This window comes from Trachypithecus francoisi, unplaced genomic scaffold (genome assembly GCF_009764315.1).
Source record: "Trachypithecus francoisi isolate TF-2019V2 unplaced genomic scaffold, Tfra_2.0 Lachesis_group1, whole genome shotgun sequence".
NCBI classification, from domain to species: Eukaryota; Metazoa; Chordata; class Mammalia; order Primates; family Cercopithecidae; genus Trachypithecus; species Trachypithecus francoisi.
The window spans coordinates 79,057,583-79,077,931 of record NW_022681454.1 but is presented as its reverse complement, the minus strand read 5'-3'; the positions used below and the strand labels follow the sequence as shown (position 1 = coordinate 79,077,931).

Here is a 20,349-nt window from a genome sequence, read left to right as displayed (position 1 = left end):
AAGCTGCAGTAAACTGTGATTATGCCACTGCACTCTAGCCTGGGTGACAGAGCGAGACCTGTCTCAAAAAGAAAAAAAAAAAAAAAGACAAAAGAACACTAAAAAGACAAAGGAACACTAAAGCCCACCCCATTTAGATGAAAGGACAAAAAGAATGTTTTCCTTTGAGTTCTTTGGTTAGCAACTCTGTCCCCGTTATGTGCACATAAATTATTTCAAATGGCAAAGAGCACAATGATGTTTGAAATATCATTGCTGGGAGCCAGGAGGGTCCCTGTTCTTTCCTTATCTGAGTAGCTTGAGTAAATCAGTGACCTCTCCTACTCAGTTTCTTTTTATCTTTTTCTTTTTCTTTCTTTTTTTTCTTTTGGAGACAGAGTCTTGCTCCATCACCAGGCTGGAGTGCCCTCTGGGCTCACTGCAACCTCTGCCTCCCAGGTTCAAGTGATTCTCATGCCTCAGTCTCTTGAGTAGCTAGGATTACAGGTGTGCACCACCATGCCTGGCTAATTTTTTTTTTTAATTTTTTAGTAGAGATAAGAGTTTCACCATGTTGGCCAGGCTGGTCTTGAACTCCTGGCTTCAAGTGATCTGCCCACCTCAGCCTCCCAAAGTACTGGGACCACAGGCATGAGCCAGTATGCCTGGCCTTCTACTCAGTTTCTGTGTGCAAATGGTGATAAATCGCTGCCCTTTCTTTCCATGGCTGTGAGGATCATCAAATAAGCTCATATATTCAGATATGCTTTGGAAGGAGTAAAATGGCATTGGAAATACCGGGCCATATAAAATGGAAAAGCAAAACTAAACTGAAAGGAAATGACCTGTATACTTCTATTGGTCCATCGGGATTTTGGAAGTATCAGGGTAATTGAAATATTTACTTTTCATTGAACTTTCAGGTAAAATGTAGACCCAGTGGGTGTTTATCCTCTAGGTGGTGTGTGTGATTGCACGTGTGACACAAGGATGAGGTACTTGTCACACAGCTTTAGAATGAAACTTGAAAAGGTTACAGAGAGGGCTGTGAATTTTAACCTGTGCTCCAAGATGGAGTACTAAGCAGCACCTATCAGAAAAGCTCTTCCTTTGTCCTCCAGGTGGGGTGAAAAGGGAACTCTTGAATCTCCAATCCCACTTTCTCACGTTCTATTAGTGGCTTTAGTGAAAGCAAACAGGACTCAGACAGGCAGATAAGATAACCACTATCTGAAGTGTGAGCCTGCAGTTTTAAATTGCCTACTATTTGGAAATACTTTCAGTCTCATTTGGATGCTAAGGGCAAAACTTAAATCTATCACACATAGCCCTAGACGACTTGTTTATTAAATGTGCAGAATAAAGATTTGATGCAAACTTCTATGGCAATAAACTAGGTTCATGGGTGGGTATTAGGTTAAACCAAACGAATCGCTGACATGCAAGGGATTTTTGGCTGCAACAGTTACATAGGCCAGAACTGCCTAATCTAATCCAGATTCTGTCACTGGCAAATTCGAATCACCTACAGGAATCTTTGACAGAATTTATATTAGTCATTCCTTACTTTTTGTGTATGTGATAGTCTGGTATGTCTCTAATTGTCTCAAAGAGTATTGAAGTATACCTTAAATCAAGTTTACTTTCATATATCTTTACAAATAAAAATATGTCATTGCACTCTTATTTAGTACAATATGTGTTAATGTTAGAGAATAAACACAAATCTTGGAAATCATCATGATCATGCCTGAATTTGACCAGAATAGAGGCAGGCATTAAATCTGAATTAGCAATATCGTGTGTGTGTGTGTGTGGTGTGTGTGTGTGTGTGTGTGTGTGTGTGTGGCTGTAGCAACATAACCACAAATACATGAATCTTGTAGTTGGATAAATCATTTTGATTCAGCCAACCTTTATTTTCTCAAGTGAACAAAATGCGGCTTTCCACAATAACAAGAATATCAGGTTTTTCACAGGGCTGCCATAGGATAGTATTTGATAATAAATATTTTCTATAATGAATGCTTGTTTTAGAATGTTGTTTTTATGGAAAAACCTCAGAAAGTTAAATCTTCTAATTCCACAATGAAGTCTAGTCTGTCAAAATACTGTTTTTGTGATAATAAATGCAAAACCTTCTATGCCATTTCTTAGCAGCAGCCAAGTTTTTTTTTTTTTTTTTTTAATGTTTGAGAATTTCAGCAGTTGATGCAAAGTGGACATTATGAGCCACGGATCTATGTTACAGGAGTCAATTTTAGACATTTAATTTGAGTGGAATTTAAGTTTAGCTCCTCCCTTACCTCTTTGAAGTTGCTGGGGCCCTGTTGCATTTTAAATCTACTCAAAAGTGCCTATAGGAGCAAGATCCGCTGGTCGCAGCCACTGATGGAGTTCACGGTCAACCCTCTCCCCACTCCTGTCCCTATGCCTTTGTTCATGCAGTTCCCTCTAAAAGAAACACACCTCTGGTCGTTTTTCTCTCTCTCTTTCTCTCTTTCTTTTTTTTTTCTTTTTCTTTTTCTTTTTTTTTTTTGAGACAGAGTCTCACTCTGTCGCCCAGTCTGGAGTTCACTGAAGAGATCTCGGCTGACTGCAACTTCCATCTCCCAGGTTCAAACGATTCTTGTGCCTCAGCCTCCCGAGTAGCCGGGACTACAGGCATGTGACACCACGCCCAGCTAATTTTTATATATTTAGTAGAGACAGGGTTTTTCCATGTTGGCCAGGGTGGTCTCGAACTCCTAGCCTCAAGTGATTCGCCTGCCTCGGCCTCCCAGAGTGGTGAGAATACAGACGTGAGCCACCGCGCCCGGCCTGTTCTTTTTTTTGAGACGGAGTCTCTCTCTGTCACCAGGCTGTAATGCTGTGGCTCGATCTTGGCTCACGGCAACCTCTGATTCTCTGGTTCAAGCGATTCTCCTGCCTCAGCTTCCCGAGTAGCTGGGATTACAGGCACGCGCCAGCACGTCCAGCTAATTTTTGTATTTTTAATAGAGACGAGGTTTCACCATGTTGGCCAGGATGGTCTCGAACTTCTGATCTCGTGGTCCTCCCGCCTCGGCCTCGCAAAGTGCTGGGGTAACAGGCGTGAGCCACCGCGCCAGGCCCGGTTCTTCTTACTCTTAAAGGCGGCTCAGACAGCAGCCCAAGAAGCCCCCCGCCCCGCCCCCCAAACCTCTTAGTTTGCGTAAAGCGCCCCGATTCCGTGTGGTCATGGCTTTATATTTGTCCCTCTTCCAGTTGAAATAACTTGTGCGCCTATATAGGGCCTGGCCCGGGGTGGAATGGTCGCGGCTGCAGCTGGAATCGCATCACTTCCTCCTCCCCTCCCCCAGCACTGACACACGAGCCCCAGTGTCCTGAGGATGACACCAAACAGCGTCGGGACTTCAAGTGGAACCTCAGGCTTGTTGAAGAGTGGCCTGGAACTGCACCAGATTTCAGGGGTGCCTGGGGAGGCTTAGAGATGGGAGACGCCCTGACTTGGTTCCTTTCCAGAACATTTGGGAACACTTGGCTTGGTTTCAGGCACCAAATGAGGACTCGCCCACGGTGGACTTAGTTCTGAGGTGGCCTCTTGCTCCCTCTAGTGGTATAGAAATCACAGCCCTGCAGGAAGGTCAAAAACGGGTCCGGTTTTTCTCCGAGGAGGAATCCTCATTAACCATTTAGACATCTACTGTGCAGTGAAGTCAATTCATGAATACGTTTCTGAGCAATCCAATAATTAGCCAAATGCACACACAATAAGGACTTTGGACCGTCTTGTGGGATCCTTGGAGGACCTTGGGTTCATTTTATAATGCAAACCTAACATGCTGTTAAGTACCCAAGGGATAATTGAAAATATGTTTTAATCAAAGCCAATCACCCTGTCATTGTCAGCCTGTGAAACATTAGCTCATGGAGCGGGATGACAGCACGCAGTTCTCTTATCGCTCCAAGATAACTCTACCAGGATGACAGAGAAGCATCAGATTTGGAGATGTCACTAGTCTGGAGTCTTAGTTACATTCAAATTTCATGATAGCCTATCCTTGGGGAATTGAATTGTCTCTTTTGAACATAGACAATTTCCTAGTTGAGTGAGTTCAGTCATTTTGTGATTCAATATCAGATCATTACAGTTCCTTTGGGACATAAAAACTATCGTTTCTAGAGACAGAGGAGTGTACTTTGCTATGTATGTTCCTGCCCTATACATACACTTCTTATGCGACATATATTTTCTGAATGACTTAAAAATAATAGCTGAATGTGGCATCTTTCTTCAGAATTGCACGAAGCTTTAAATATCACTTACTGTGGGGTGCAGTGGCGCATGCCTGTAATCCCAGCACTGGGGAGGTTGTAGTGGGAGAATTAGGCTTGATTTTCAGAGTTTGAAACCAGCCTGGGCAACATAGGGAGACACTGTCTCAAATTATAAATAAATAAATATCACCTCCTCCGGGAAGATTTCCTGAGGCACCAGACCAGCCTGGGCTTCCCACAGTGATGATGGCCTCCCACAGCACTGGCTGACCACAGAGCACTGGTCATGCCTGCCATTTAATCAGGGCCTGGTTTGTTTTCCGTCTGTCTCCTCCGTCCAAAGCTGAGCTCCATGGTTGTTGGTCCATGACAGCATCTCAGAGTCTAGCACAGTGCCTGGTATAGGAGGTGCTGAATAAATATTTATCAACTGATACAATCTGGTGGGGGGGTAAATGCTAAGGAGACAGACTGCAGAGGAGAGCTGGTACTGATTTTTTTTTTTTTTTTTTGAGACAGAGTCTCACTCTGTCATCCAGGCTAGAGTGCAGTGGTGCCATCTCGGCTCACTGCAACCTCTGCTTCCCAGGCTCAAGTGATTCTCCTGCCTCAGGCTCCCAAATTGCTGGGATTGCAGGGGGCCACCACACCTGGCTAATTTTTGTATTTTTAGTAGAGATGGGGTTTCACCATGTTGACCAGGCTGGTCTCGAACTTCTGACCTCAGGTAATCCACCTGCCTCAGCCTCCCAAAGTACTAGGATTACAGGCGTGAGCCACCGTGCCTGGCCTGATTCTTATCTTAGGGCTGTGAGGGAACCCTTCATTCAAATTATGAGCAGAAAAAAATACCTGATTAAAGGCTCAGGATAGTGAGGTGCAGGGCTGAGATTAGCACCCAGGTGGCCAGTGCACATCTGCAACCACAGTGCAGTGAGAGAAACCCAGAATTCTCCCACTCAACTCCCAAGCCAAGCAGGAATCACCATCCCCTGGCTCATGGAGCTGCATTTCTTTGCCAAGGGCCTGACGGAAACTGTCCTAAGCTCTGGGGGATGGTTTACCAGCAGGACTGTCCTATTATCTTAACATGTGTGGGATGTTTACCTTTCCAAAGGCATTTTTTTTAAACAGACTGGAGTGCAGTGACATGATCTCAGCTCACTGCAACCTCAGCCTCCCGGGCTCAAGAGATCCTCCTGCCTCAGCCTCCCAGGTAGCAGAGATGGCAGGTACATGCCACCACACCCAGCTAATTTCTCTACTTGTAGGTGAAATGGGGGTTTCATCATGTTGGCCAGGCTGGTCTTGAACTCTTGACCTCAAGTGAGCCACCCTCCTTGGCCTCCTAAAGTACTGGGATTATAGGTGTGAGCCACCGTGCCTGGCCTCTAAAGGCATATTTTTAAAGCACTGAAAATTAAACAATAACATAAACACCTGGAAGCTCTGGAGGCAGCAAAGACAGAGGCCAAAAGTGTGCAAACTGTAAGAATAGAATAAAGAGTAAGGGTAAGACTATAAAGAGGAATGAAAATATGAGGCCAGGCGAAAAGATAGGGAAAAGAGAATGAATGTGTTCCTTCTTGTGTCCTTCAGCTTTCCTTCGGTATCACTGACTATCCGAAGAGAAATTTAGTTAAACAGGCAGCATGTATGAATTGAATGCTGGGAAAGAAACACATACTTCTAAAATCCCACAGGAAAATTATAAATGTGAGCAGGTCAGCAGGGAGGCACCCAGCCTTGGTAGGCCTCCTGGGATGTCATGCAGCTGAGTGTGTGTTTTCAGCCCTGCTATATCCCAGGTTTCATTTTTGAGTGAGGGTGATTGTATTTGGAGTTAGAATGGGTAAACCCTTTTTGACTTTATTAGGTAGGATTGTTAAGGTTGGCTGTAAATAATAGAAAAAAAATCAAAATAAGTGGCTTAACGAGAGAGAGAGAAGGTAGAATTTTAGGCCAAGCACTGGCCTACATTTGTGGCTCATGCCTGTTATCCAAGCACTTTGGGAGGCCAATGCAGGAGACCAGGAGGTCGAGGCTGCAGTGAACCATGATTTCACCAAGGCACTCCAGCCTGGGCAACAGAGTGAAACCTGGTCTCAAAAAAAAAAAAAAAAAAAAAAAAAAAGAGGCTGGGTGCAGTCGCTCACACCTGTAATCCCAGCACTTTGAGAGGCCAAGGCGGGTGGATCACCTGAGGTCGGGTGTTCGAGACCAGCCTGACCAACGTGGAGAAACCCCCATCTCTACTAAAAATACAAAAAAAAAAATTAGCCGGGCATGGTGATGCATGCCTGTAATCCCAGCTACTCGGGAGGCTGAGGCAGGAGACTCGCTTGAACCCAGAAGGCGGAGGTTGCAGTGAGCCGAGATTGCGCCATTGCACTCCAGCCTGGGCGACAAGAGCAAAACTCCATCTCAAAAAAAAAGAGAGAGACAATTTTCTCTCTGCTCGCGTGGCTGACTTGCAAGGGCACCGCAGAAAGACAAGAAGCCCAAGAAGTCAACCTGGAAGTTTAATTTGGACCTTACTCATCCAGTAGAAGATGGAATTTTTGATTCTGGAAATTTTGAACAATTTCTACGGGAGAAGGTTAAAGTCAATGACAAAACTGGGTATCTTGGGAATGTTGTTCACACTGAATGCTTCAAGAATAAAATCACATTCTTTCTCAGAAACAGTTCTCTAAAGGGTGTTTGAAATACCTTACCAAGAAATACCTTAAGAAGAGCAATCTTCATGATTGGCTTTGAGTGGTTGCATCTGACAGGAGACTTATGCACTTCATTACTTCCAGGTTAGTCAAGAAGATGACTCAGAGTTGGAGGACTAGGCAAAGACTTCCCTTGTAGGGCTTTGCTTATTAACAAAATAAATGAAGTATATGTAAGAAATGCCAAGAAATTGGCTTTTAGTTTATTACTGAATAAAAAAAAATGCACTCTTTTAAAAAAAGAGACAATTTTCTTTCTGCTACATTTTCAAGAAGGCAGGAGGAAGATTATCAGGCTTTGGGGCTTAAGGGTGAGGGATCTTCTACTTGATAGTACCACAGTGCACAGTTTCCCTTTTCAAGGTGGCCTCGTAGTCTAAGTTGGCTGCTGAGGCCTCACTCACACACCTGCTTTCTATTCAGCACAAAAGACCAGACTGAGAAGGATGCATCCTTTATTTTAAAGGCACTTTTTAGCAGTTGTTCTCACAACTCGTGCTTACGTCCTGTTGGCTGGAACTTTTCTTCATGACACATTGACCTGCAAAAAAGTTGGTGAAAGGAAAGCTTCTGTTCCGGGGCGGGGGGCGGGAGTGGGATGGGGAATAAACTGAAATTAAAAATCAAGGACTCTATTACTAAGAAGGAAAGGAGAATGATTATTGGAGGACAATATGCAATATGCAGTCTTCATCACTGGAATTGAACATATATTTTTTTTGTTCCTGAAAATGAGTCCTGCCTCACTCTCTCCAGGGCATGGTGAGGGGTGGGAGTGGTAGCTGGTAGAAAGCTAGTGTCCTTAAGACAAAGATTGGCTTTAATCCTGCTTTGGGTTTTTGGGTGATCTGAAATCCAAATGTGGACACAAATGTCTATTTCTGTGTTTGTCTTTGAGACAGGGTCTCACTCTGTCACCCAGGCTGGAGTGCAGTGGCGCTATCTTGGCTCACTGCAGCCTTGACCTCCTGGGCTTGGGTGATTCTCCCACCTTAGCCACCCAGGTAGCTGGGAGTACAGGTGCCCATAACCATGCCCAGCTAATTTTTTGTATTTTTAGTAGAGATGGGGTTTCACTATGTCACCCAGGCTGGTCTCGAACGCCTGGACTCAAGCAATCCATTCGCCTCAACCTCCCAGAGTGCTGGGATTACAGGCATGAGCCACTGCACCCAGCCAAAAGTCTATTTAAGAACACAAATGAGGGAAAAATAAACTAGCTTTGCCAATTATATTATCACTAAAGCTCTTACGTTGTTGTAAAAAGTCACCAGACATGTTGTATAATGTATCTTCTTCCTTCCTTCCTTTTTCTTTCTTCTTTTTTTCTTTCCTCCCTCCCTCCTTCCCTCCGTCCCTCCTTCTCTCTCTCTCTCTCTCTCTCTCTTTCTCCTCCCCCCCCTTTAGAGACAGGGTCTTACTCTGTCACCCAGAGCTGAAGTGCAGTGGTGTGATCATAGCTTACTGCAGCCTTGAACTCCTGGGCTTAAGCCTCCTCCCACTTCAGCTTCCCAAATAATGTTGAATTTAGATGATAAGTTTACACAAGTCCTTAAATTCAACCAACTCTCATCCTGTGGATTCAGAGACTATCCAGGAGATAAAGATTCCTTGCTGTTCCTTTTCACTATCTTCTTTGCTTATTGGAAAATGCTGGAGTTACCCTAAATTCTGTCCTGTTTTTTTTTTTCTCTCATTTTAATGCTTCTTGAGTTTTTTCCAATTTGTCATGTTTAAAAGTGGACTCATCCTTTCTTTTCTTTTCTTTTTTTTGAGACGAAGTTTTGCTTTTATTGCCCAGGCTGGAGTGCAATGGTGCGATTTTGGCTCACCGCAACCTCTGCCTCCCGGGTTCAAGATATTCTCCTGCCTCAGCCTCCCAAGTAACTGGGATTACAGGCTACTGGCTGATTTTGTATTTTTAGTAGAGACGGGGTTTCTCCATGTTGGTCAGGCTGGTCCAACTCCCGACCTCAGGTGATCCGCCTGCCTTGGTCTCCCAAAGTGCTGGGATTACAGGTGTGAGCCACCATGCCTGGCCGATCCTTTCCTTTCTAACCCTGTTCCTGGTTGTCCCCTACTGAGTAGACAGCACCAGCCATGCCCTCAGCCAGGTACCCTACTCTCCCTCACAGTTCACATTTAGCCAGTAAGTGTTAGGCTTTCTACTTCTTTCTCTCTAATTCACTTTTCACTTTCTCCAAACTTCCTGCCATCTGCCAGGAACAGGGAAGCATCCTCTCTTGCTTGATTATAGCAGGAGCCTCCCTATCTCCTCAGATCATCCAGGCTGATCTTGCTAAAAGTTCAACTCTGCTCCTGTCTTGCCCCTCTTTAAACCAGATTCTTCCATAGAATTAAGCCCAGGTTCTTTTGTCAATTGTTTTCCTTTTTATTAATTAATTAATTATTATTATTATTTTTGAGATTGAGTCTCGCTCTGTTGCCCAGGCTGGAGTGCAGTGGTGAGATCTCGGCTCACCGCAGCCTCCGCCTCCTGGATTCAAGTGATTCTCCTCCCTCAGCCTCCTGAGTAGCTGGGACTACGGGCACATGCCACCATGCCCGACGAATTTTTGTATTTTTAGTAAAGATGGGGTTTCACTGTTGGCCAGGCTGGTCTCGAACTCCTGACCTCATGATCTCCCCACCTCAGACTCCCAAAGTGCTGGGATTACAGGTGTGAGCCACCATGCCCAGCCTTATTAATTTATTTTTTAGAGATGGTGTCTTGCTCTGTCTCCCAGGCTGGAGCGCAGTGGTGTGATCATCGCTTACCTCAGCCTTGAACTCTTGGGCTCATGCAATCTTCCTGCCTCAGCCTCTGGACCAGCTGGGAATACAGGCGTGTACCACCACACCTGGTCAATTTTTAATTTTTTTGTAGAGATGGAGTCTCACTATGTTGTCCAGGCTGGTTTTGAACTCCTGACCTGCAGAGATGGGAGGATTGATGGAGCCTCTTCCATCTCTGACTTTTAACATGGTCTAAAAGGCCTCCATGAGCTCCATCTCACCTCTTTTTTGCTCCTTCCCCAGGGACCTTTACAAGGTGCAGCCATTCCAAACTCCTTTCACTTCTGATTATCTCATGTTCTCTCTCACCTCCCGGCCCATGCAATGAGGTTGCTCCCCAACTACATTCTTACTCCTCTTAGATTTGCAGAGAAGCCTTCCCTGAAAGAAGCCCTCTCCCACCTCCCAGATTGGGTTAGGCTCCTCCTGTGCGCTGACTTCATTGTCTCCCTCCAACATTGCTTAGAATTTAAGTTGCAACTTTATGTCTAATTGATTGCTCCACTAGTCCATAAAATCTAGGAGGAAAGTGCTGTATCCTCAGCCCTTGACACACGGCCTTGTACATCTTAAGTTTGCATATGAACCACTTTATTTACCAGGGATATTATCTTATTTAATCCTCAAGACAACCCTATAGGTTGTGCATGATTATTCCAATTGTTGTCATTGCTGTTATTTTAAATAAAGATGGGGGCTCACTGTGTTGCCCAGGCTGGTCTTAAACTCCTGGGCTCAGGTGATCCTCCCACCTTGGCCTCCTAAAGTGTTAGGGTTACAGTCGTGAGCCACCTTGCCTGGTCGATTATCCCCCTTTTAATGGATGCGCAAAGAGTCGAGGTTCCACTGGTTTTCCACTGCAGTGTCTCTGCTGAAGACTTAAAAAAAAAAAAAAAAATCACAGAGCAGTGCTGGACTCCCGGGACTTGCAGAGGACAAGGCCCTCTCTTCAGTGAGGCTGATCTACACAGAGCCAGCCCTCCTTCCCCTCCCAGCCACAGCTGTGTGTTGGAAAGCTGGAGGCCTGGGCCCCTAATAAAGAGCAGACCTCCCAATCTCCTCGTTCCCTCCCCCTCCCCTCACACGGTTTTCAAATTAAAAGCAACTAAAACGAAAGACCTAAGGAGCAGGAGAGGGCGGAGGCACAACAACATGTCTAAACCGAGGAAGGAGGCTCTCTCGCGAGGGAAGGGGTATCCAAAAGCCAGATCCAGAGGGTTCCAGTCCTACCAGTCTGTCCCAGACTCTAAGGAGTGTATGGCCCACCAGGCTGGACTGGACCAGGAAACAAGTTCTTGTCCTCAGGTCCGTAAACAGGCTGTGGTGTTAGGAATCCTCTGCTTCTACTTCTCCTTGGAGAGCGAGCCCCTCAAACCCAGAAGAGAGGCTGCACCTTTAGATCCAGCCAGCAACCACAGAGAAGAGGAGGAGGTGGGTGCAGAGTCCTGGGGAGGGTAACTTTCACCTCAAGCTGCACAGACCCATCTCGATCTTTTTGGAGAATTCATCCTTTTCCAAGACTTGTGCCGTTCTGAATTCTGAGCGTGCAAAGAGACTCCTTAGAGCTAGCTTACAAGCCTCAGCTGGGGCAGACCCGAGGCCAGGGCGTCCCTCTCTCTGCCAGGATCCCTCACATCTGTGCGTCGCCTCCACTACCTCCGGGCAAAGGACCCTTCCGCGCTGGACCCAGGGAGGGGGCTATTCCAGATGCAGCCAAAGGTTAAAGGGGGTGAGGGAAGGGGCAGTTAGCACCATTTTCTTTTGCAAACCACCAAACGGGCCCTTCGTTTTCAAACTGTGAAGCCAGAAACATCTCCTGTTCCCTTGCCCCGCCCATCACCATTTGAAAAAAATAATTCACAAGTTTAAACGTGATTTTCACAACTAACGGCTTTGATAACTTACATTCGTAAGGCTTCTAGAGCAAACGGACTTGAATTCTTCGAGGAAAGTATAATTGGGGGTGGAGCTGGGGAGCAAAGGAGGAGAAGACACAAAAAGCCAACTCAGCGGGAAGCGCCCTCAAAGCCAAAGGTGTGGCGCTCGGAGCTGCGGCCTCCCTCGCCCGGGAGTCGGGGCCGGGAGAACAGGCCCTGGAGGCAGGGCAAGGCACGGCGAGATTTTGCTTTTGTTTTTAGTGACCGTTTTGATCTGGTTGTAAAAAGTTTACGAGACCCTCTTTTTGAAGGTCAGCTCATCGACTGCACCTTTTTATGCCCTTGCTCCCAATTTCATGTCGCCTGCAGGCGTAGATGCGCAAGGCCGAGGACAGAACTGTCACAGTCCCTACCCTTTTCTCCCAACTTCCCAGCCCGGCTCAATTCGGGAGTTGAGCCTCCTTCCTTTCCGCACGCAGCCTCCCCGACTCCCCGTTTGGGGAGAAAACTCACATTCTTAACCCCTTGATAATCCCTTAAGGAAAAAACAAAACAAAAAACCCCAAGAGGCTGAAAATTAGAATCCGGGCGCGGGTTGAGATCTGCGCAGAGCTGCCCAGGCCGGTGCAGGTCGCTCCTCTCCGGGTACACGTGATGGCCTGGTCCCCTCCTCCCACCTCCCGCACGGCGCCCAGTCAGAAGCACAGGAAGGGGAGAAAAGACCCGCAGCCCGCCTCAGGAGGACAAGCTTTCTCGCCCCCTGCGGTTCCGGGGCCATCCAGGACCCGGGGCGTCGAGGGACCAATCTGGAAGATCTTAGAACAACACTGGGAGAACGCGGCAAGAACTCGCCCCGCCTTCACCCGACGCTCCGGACTGACTGCCCGGCGCAGACCCTACTTCTCCCGAACCAGCCTCGTACCAGCCTTAGAAGGCGGAAAACAGGATTCAAACCCGCCTATGAGCAGTGGTAGGGGCGGGGGCTGTGGGGGCAGGACTCGGTTTAAGGAACCAACCGCCTCAGTTCGAGGGTCTTCTGTCCGGAGGTTGCTCCTGACCACTGGGTTTATTTTGTTTTGCAGAGGAGGCAGATGTTGACCTCTCTTCTTTGCATAGTCTCTCCGCGAAATCTTCCCCCAACCATTTGCTTTTTTGCGCCACCCCCCACAGGGGCACTATCCCCAGAGTCAGCTCCTCAGGCCTTTAAACCTTCCAGAATGTCACACATGGAAACCTTTAACAAATGTTTGTTAATGGTCATAACAAAGGCATCATTCAAATTAGGCAGGTAATTACTACCAGAAGGACAACTGGGTGCTCGCTTGCTCATCCATTGCTTTCTGCTTTAAACTCCTGAGGAGTCGCTGCCTGGAGCCACTCCCGCCCGGGCTGCTTTTTGGGCCCCATTAAACGGCTCTGAAATGAACTGTGAAGTTACCATTTGTGGGCGGAGAGCGCTGGGGCCCTGCGGACGGAAGACCCTGGCTTGACCGGGCTAGCAGTGTCGCCGAAACAAAGCAGTCCTTCTGGGTAGGCTCTCTTGCCTCCTACCCTCTGGGGCAACTTGCCTAAAAACCCAGTTCTCAACTTAACAGCAAGAAGCCCAGCAGCCGCTTTTGCCTTTTATTCCGCACTCTGATTTTTGGGGGGAATCGTTTGTTCCCGCTCATTTTCTACAAACATTACGGTATCCTGTTAGCATTCCGAACAAGGGGCTGTTCATATATTTGCCTTCAATGATTTCCTGACGGAACATGTGGAAGTAATAGCGAGCTGTGCAGTCACCCGAGCTGAAGATGCACGAGAGCGGGTCGCGTAGAAGAGCTGGGGCAATGGGGCCCCCAGCGCAGCCCCAGCCGCCCTATTTCGGAGGCTGATACCCCAAGATCCTGTCCTGATTAGACACAGCACCGCGCCCGTTGGAGTACTTCTCTGTGACTCTCCTCTGTCCACTGCACTGTGTCCACCCTCCTGGTGAAGGAGGAGACGGCTGTTGGACGTGTCAGTCCCAACCTGGCCACCTTGGCCATTTTCAGAGTGCTTGTGTAGGGGTGGGGTTGAAGGAGAAGGATGAAAGATGACCCCCAATCCCAACAAGAGAATTCAAAAATCAGAGAGCGAGAAAGGTGAACGCGCTCCCCTCCCCCGCTGTTGCTGGGAAGCCCCACTCTGCCCAGGTCTGGTTTCTGGAGCATCAGCGCCCCCTTTCCCTCGCCGGCAGGATCGTTTCCTCCCGACACTGGCCTCGCGCCTTGGGCGCAGGGTTTGGGGCTCAGCTGTCAACTCCGAAGCATTCGTAGGGTTCGACCCACTCGGCGGGAGGGAACGGAGGGAGAATCAAAAGGCACCCTCCCCCACGACGCGGAGGCGGCAGGACGATTCCCCAAACGCCCAAGCTTGAACTTTTTTGTATGCGAGATAGAAGCCAGGGCAACCTCGCCCAGATAACCCCCAAAACAAAGGCACGACTAGATAAGTGACTTAAAGGGAGTAAAGGTCGTTCTATCGGAGAACGTTCCAAACTTACACAGACCCTCTTTTCTTTGTACCCTATTTCAGACTCCACCCAGTCTTGCACACACACACACACACCCCCCACACACAAAACAAAAACCCATCGTTGTCATATTGAACTCAACAGTTTGCCTAATCCCATTAAAGAACTAGCAACTATATAGCCCTTAGCCCTTCCCCTAAAAGACCTTTAGTTCAAAACGGCGCAACCGCTTGGATATTTCTCCCGAGGGCCCTATTTCTAGTTGGGCCGAGTTTGTAGAAGGGACATTTCTTGATTCTAGACTTATATTCTCTCTGGGTATCAAATGCAATTTTGTATGTTCCCTTTCTTCTTTTCAAAGAGAACACAAAACTATAGGAGTCTAAGAAAATAACCCCAAAATGGGGAGGCAAACTCATTCTGGAAATGATGGGCTGTCTGTAGTTTCACAAAACCGCTTTCCCGGCAGAGCACCAACACCTCCCCCTTCCACCCCCCCATCCCATCTGGTCGGCTTCTCCCCGCCCCCCAGTTGTTGTCGAAGTCTGGGGGTTGGGACTGGACCCCCTGATTGCGTAAGAGCAAAAAGCGAAGGCGCAATCTGGAGACTGGGAGATTCGGAACGCAGGGGAGTTTGGGCGAAACTTTTATTTTGAAGAGACCAAGGTTGGGGGGGGGGAGCTTATTTCCTGACAGCTATTTACTTAGAGCAAATGATTAGTTTTAGAAGGATGGACTATAACATTGAATCAATTACAAAACGCGGTTTTTGAGCCCCTTACTGTTGGAACTACAGGGAGAGAAACAGAGGGGGAGACTACAAGAGATCATTGGAGGCCGTGGACACACTCTTTACTCCATGTGTGGGACATTCATTGCGGAATAACATAGCAGAAGGTAAGGGAGAAGAAAAAATGATTTTTTGTTTATAAGAGAAGTCTCTGATCAGACTCTGGGACTGGAGAAAGCGAAATAACTTCAAACTTTGGGCGACAAGAAAAAAAATGGAGCTGGATTCCAGTTGTGTGTCCAGAGAGAAATTTTTTTTTTTTTTTCGGAATAAACTTCACTTGGGGATGGGTGGGAGATAACCACAGAGTTAGAAAGTCTAGCGATTTTTTTTTAAACACACATTTTCCAGACCTATTTTTAAAAAACAATGTTTTTCTAACAACCCTATGGCCTCCCAAAGAAATTGTTTAGGCTTACATTTTTGAGGTTTCTTTTGGGAATGGGGGTGGTGTTCATGAATACTGGGCCGAACACCAAGGAACTGGGGGTGGAGGCAGAGGTGTTTGCCCTCTTCTTGGCAGTGGGTCCTGGAAGGCGACAGGTTTTAAATGAGTGTTTTCATTCCTCGCCTGCGGTTTGGCGGGACAGCGCTGCAGCCCGCGGTGTGGAGCGCGGCTGGGGGACCAGGGGAGGTGGGGAGAGGGGAGCGCGGAGGGGGGCGCGGGAAGGGGTTGCTGGTCGCAGGAGGCGGGCGGGGCTCGGCTGGAGACCGGACCTCCGTGCTGGCCTGCAGCACATGGAGCCGGTCGAATGCGCGTAATTACTGGACGGCGCTGCTCTGGGTGAGAGTCCGGGCCAGATTTGGCGCGGCAGTGACGCGGCTGCGGGACAAGCAGAGGGGCGCGGGCGTGGGCAAGGGTTTGGGGCGCTCTGGAGGGGTTTGTCGGGTCAGTGAGGTGCTAGGGAGAGCGGGTGCCTGCTCGGCTGTACGCTCGGGTTGCACGCCCTAGCGCGGGGGCGACAGCGGCGGCGCGGGCGGGCGGTCTGGAATAATGACAAACACATTTGGCCCTGAGTGAAGAAGTCGATGTCGCCTCGCATTCCAACAACTGGGATTTGAGGAATTTCGAACCACACACCAAGGGGTCCTCATTGTGCGCCGTGGTCCCCGCCCCCGCCCGTCTCCCCGCGCCCCCTCCTCGGTGGAACCGTTTCTGCATTGCCCGGGGCTCTGCTGCCGCTCAGTTCTGGCCTCAGGCAGGAAGAGAGGAAAGGTCTACAGGAAAGCGTCAAACTTCTTGTGAGTAAGTTAGGGACCACTTGGAACTGGGGAAACTTGTTTGCAGGTAAGAGAAAGGTGGGCGGTAAACCACATTCTCCCTCCGGGCAACTGAGCCCTGGGCACCCCCTACCCGGCGCCCCTTTCTGCGCGGGGGTGCACGGCACTTGCCGTCTGCGCTCGCCCAGCGCTGCTCGGTCCTCTCTAGTCGCCCTTTTCTCCATTCCTCTCCCTGCCGGCTTCAGAGCCGTCTGTGCGTACTTCTCCTTCCTCTGCTGTCTACCCCCATGGAAACCAGGTTTATACACGATTAACTCCGCCCGGCTGCGTCCGGGGAGCGGGCTGCGTCCGTTTGACTCTGAATATGTGGGATCAGCTGTTCTATTCCGAGAGGGTGTCGGCCAGGTCGGAGAGGCAAGGAGTGTGGCCCGACCCAAGTCCTGTTGCCGGAGGAAGCCAGGAGCCGGGGCCAGGCCAGGTGTGCGGGAACTGCCGGTGACCTGGCCTCGCGTCTTGGTCGGGAAGGACTTGCTGCCCCGGCCGGCTGTCCGTTGTGCATCCCTCCCGCAGCCAGAGGGCCGGTCCCGCACTTCGCTCCCCCAGTTCTGCTAAGACCTCAGGATGTGCGCAAAGAGTGCCTGGAAGAACTTGCCACTCACTCCATCTCTCTGGGTGGGAGGCAAGCATGGATGGGACCCCTGTCAGGTCCCGACCGCCCCACGTCGGAAAAGCCCCGGGCTGGGCGGTGTGGGAAATGGCTTTTTGGCTCCGAGGCCGAATTGCTCAATGTTTTGGACCGACTCGCCTCGCCGCAGTCGCTCCTGACCAGAACTAGACAGATTTTTGGAGCAGGGAGAGGCATCCAGGGCAAACGAGGCACGACAATCCTCCGCAGTGCATCTTACCGGACAAATATCCCGCAGCCACAGGAGGGGAGGAAGGGGCTCCCCGGGCGTGCGCACCTCACCAGTCGCCGCACTGTCCCACCCCCGACCCCTAATCTGGTCAATCTGGACCCCCGCACTGCCGAATTGCATCCCCTCCCTCTTCTCCGTCTCTCCTCGGCCTCCACCTTTCCACAATCCTCACTATGAGGAGACCCTGTCTCGACTTCCCGACAAGCGCGAGGCCGAGCAGCCTCGCTTTGACGCACAGGTCAGGCCCTGCTTCGGAGCTTGCACAGTTTTGGGTTGAGCCAAGTGCAGCTGGACCTCGTTCACAAGAGTGAGGAGGAACGAGAGTGGGGGGACGCCAAGAATGAACCCGTCGTTAGCCCCCGGTGCCCTGGCTCTTGTTTAAATCCTTAGATCGAGAGGGCCTTGAAGGAGAGCCCAGGCTCCCAGCTCTCCGCCCCTGGGCCAGTTTCCTCTCGGGACGCGGACCGAGGAGGGATGCAGGGGGAGGGGCATTGGGCTGGGCTTTCCAGCTGCAAACACGTCTGGCGCCGAGGCGGGCCCATTTTGTGCCTCCTGGGGACAGACCGTGGGCGGCGGGCAGCAGCGGGACGCGTTTTGGGGACGTGGTGGCCAGCGCCTTCCTGCAGACCCCACAGGGAAGGACTCCCTCTGACCTCCGGGGAGCTGCGACCAGGTTATATGTTGCTGGTGGAAAAGTGGCAATTCTAGGAAAAGAGCTAAAAGCCTGATCGGTGACCGAAAGGTGTGGGTCTCAGGGTCCCCCTGGTCTAACTCGCCGGGTCCACCCGCAGCATCAGCCTTGGGGCGGCAGATAATCTTTCGGTCTCGCCTGGGGCGCAAGATACAGGATGGGGCAAATGGCTTCTCCCAACTTCGCCCTAGTTCAGGTTCTGCCAGATGGTTGTCGTTTGCTGAAGTGGCTCGGCAGCATTTCCTATTGTTTTAAACTGATCAGTGAGCGAACCCGGGATGGGCTGAAAAAGTAGATTGTACGAGGGAATAACGGGAACCCCGACTTGGGGCGCCTCCTTCCTTGCCTCCTACTGCAGTTTCTCGGCCCCCGCGAAAGGGGAGCTACAAGCGCGGGTGGGCGCGGACTCGTCAGGGGGCAGAGGCGGCTAAGGCGCGTGTCGGGCAAGGTGGCACCAGAGGGCACTTTTTTTTTTGGACAGAGTCTCACTCTGTCGCCCAGACTGGAGTGCAGTGGTGCGATCTCGACTCACTGCAACCTCCGCCTCCCGGGTTCAAGCGATTCTCCTGCATCAGCCTCCCAAGTAACTGGGATTACAGGTGCCCGCCACCACGCCAGGCTAATTTTTGTATTTTTAGTAGAGACGGTATCACCATGTTGGCCAGGCTGGTCTCGAACTCCTGACCTCAGGTGATCCGCCCACCTCGGCCTCCCAAAGTGCTGGGATTACAGGCGTGAGCCACCGCGCCCGGCCAGGAACAGTTCTTAAATGACGAGAGGGCGCAGGCTAGCTCTCTCCAGCATTCCATGTGAGCCGCTACCCACGGCCGGGCGGCTCTCGTGCCCATAGGAGGCGCTGGCGAGCGCCTGTAACCCTAAACCCCTCGGCCCTTTTCTCCCCACCCGCCCCGCCTCTCTTCTCGCTCTCCCCCCTCTCCCCACACCCTGCCCGGCCCCCTCTCGGGTCTCAGTTGAAAACAATGCAAACGCCGAGCGTTGTGCCTGGGGCGTGGCGGCCTTTGCAGCTCTGAGGTACAGAGTGCGGCGCGCATGGGCGCAGGTCTCGGGAGCGGCTGGGCATCGCCACCAACCCCAGGACAACCGAGCCGCCGAGGGCGTGGTGGAGGCGGGAGGGAGAGCTGAACGCGCAGTGTTCCTCTGAATCCCGGGGTCAGAAACCGGACGGTGGCTGGGGCTGGACTGTCCGAGCGCAGAGCCTCCCGGGTGAAGTCTGCGCGCAGCACTCTCGGCAGCGCTGTCGGGGACCAGGAGCCTGTGCTGCGGGCTAGCGAGCCGGCGAGCCGGGTAAGATTTGCGGGGCTGTCGCGCCCTCTAGTGGGCTCTGGGGGCGCATCCCACTTTCCCCAGCCCCGGGCGGTCGGCGCCCCAATCTCAGTGGAGCGCGGCGCTGGAACCCCGGGGGCCCGGAGCGAAGGCTAACCTGGGTCACTTTTCCTTTCCTCTGGGCCGCCAGTGGACGCCTCGCAGGCTCTGTGTGGGCCCAGGAAGCGCCGGGTGGACGAGAGGGGGCCGAGGTCGCTGGGTTTGGATTGAGAATGGAGCGTCCTTTTAGTTCAATGTGGGAGAAGCAGGGGAGGATGGAGGAGGATGGGTCCCGTGCGTTCTCGGGACGCAGGCGCCGTCTTCTGCGTTCCAGCCCCTCGCCAGCTCCCTTGCCCCTCGGGCGGCCTGTTGCTGTTTGCTTGTTATACGACCCTGCGTTATTGTGCGACGGGAACAGTCGTTTCCAATCCGCCCGCGGTTCCCGGGCTGCGCGGCCGTCGCGGCCTTCGCCAGGCTGGTTTATGAGGGGCGGCAGTGGCGCGCGGACAGATAGGGCAGCGCAACCCGGGAACGGCGTCGCGGCCAAGGCGGTCCCCCGCCCCGAGGGCGCGGAAATGCTGAGGTGTAGAGAGCGTGGGTTTCACAGAACCCGAGTAGCGAGTCCAGCTGTGTCTCTGCGGCCTGGTCCGGCAGCGTCGTCTTCCCGGCTTCCGAAGCCCCGCTGTCCCAGCGCACCCGCTCCCAGTGATGGGGATGGTGATGGGGACGATGGGGAGATGTCCGCCTACCCCGAATTCTTCTGGGGTCCCGAGGAGATTGAGCCATTTTCAACAGCAGTTTTCGTATTTCTGCTCAAACCCCGCGGGCTTTCAACTGAGGTCTCCACGAAAGCTAAAAGTACAGCCTAAGGAAGGGGGAGACTGGAAGTTAAGATTTGGGATAGTGGAGCTCAGAATTTCTGGCAGACGCGTCTGTGTTGCAACCCCTGGACGCACGTCCTTCGACCAACACTGCCATCTGCTGGCCACTTGCAAGAACTACCGCGACCCGCTGTGAGAATGGGCTTTGCGGAGACTCCAAGCTAGCACTGGCATTAGGAGGTGCTTTTTTTTGCCTTTTTTTTTTTTTTTTTTTCCTCTGTAGGACCGTAATAGGTGACTGATTTTCTTTTCCTGTGAGGCTACAAGAATTGCTGGAAGGCGGCATTTTTATTTCGTGGAAATTTGTGTTGTGTTTCGCCTTGGTTATTAATGCTTTGCATTTACATAGTGAACATATTATGAGAGCAGGCCTGTGAGGAAGGTAGTGGGGGGTATT

At 50.7% G+C, this 20,349-nt stretch overlaps 1 protein-coding gene and 1 pseudogene across 4 annotated transcripts in view; both read left to right on the top strand.

Moving 5' to 3' along the window:
* The first annotated feature begins 6,709 nt into the window (after nt 1–6,709).
* On the top strand, nt 6,710–7,079 carry LOC117085616 (annotated as a pseudogene). The gene has a single exon (XR_004438014.1). The product of XR_004438014.1 is annotated as a 60S ribosomal protein L22-like 1 (transcript).
* A 7,627-nt stretch (nt 7,080–14,706) lies between these two features.
* PDGFRA (platelet derived growth factor receptor alpha) overlaps nt 14,707–20,349 on the top strand; it is a 62,174-nt gene continuing 56,531 nt past the window's right edge. Inside the window, exon 1 of one of the 3 annotated variants that reach the window (XM_033214655.1) lies at nt 14,707–15,026. The gene's annotated coding sequence lies outside the window, so the exon portion shown is untranslated. Of the gene's footprint in view, nt 15,027–16,009; nt 16,162–17,716; nt 17,800–20,349 lie in introns of those variants that run through there. The other 2 variants (XM_033214657.1, XM_033214656.1) reach the window with 2 other exon arrangements.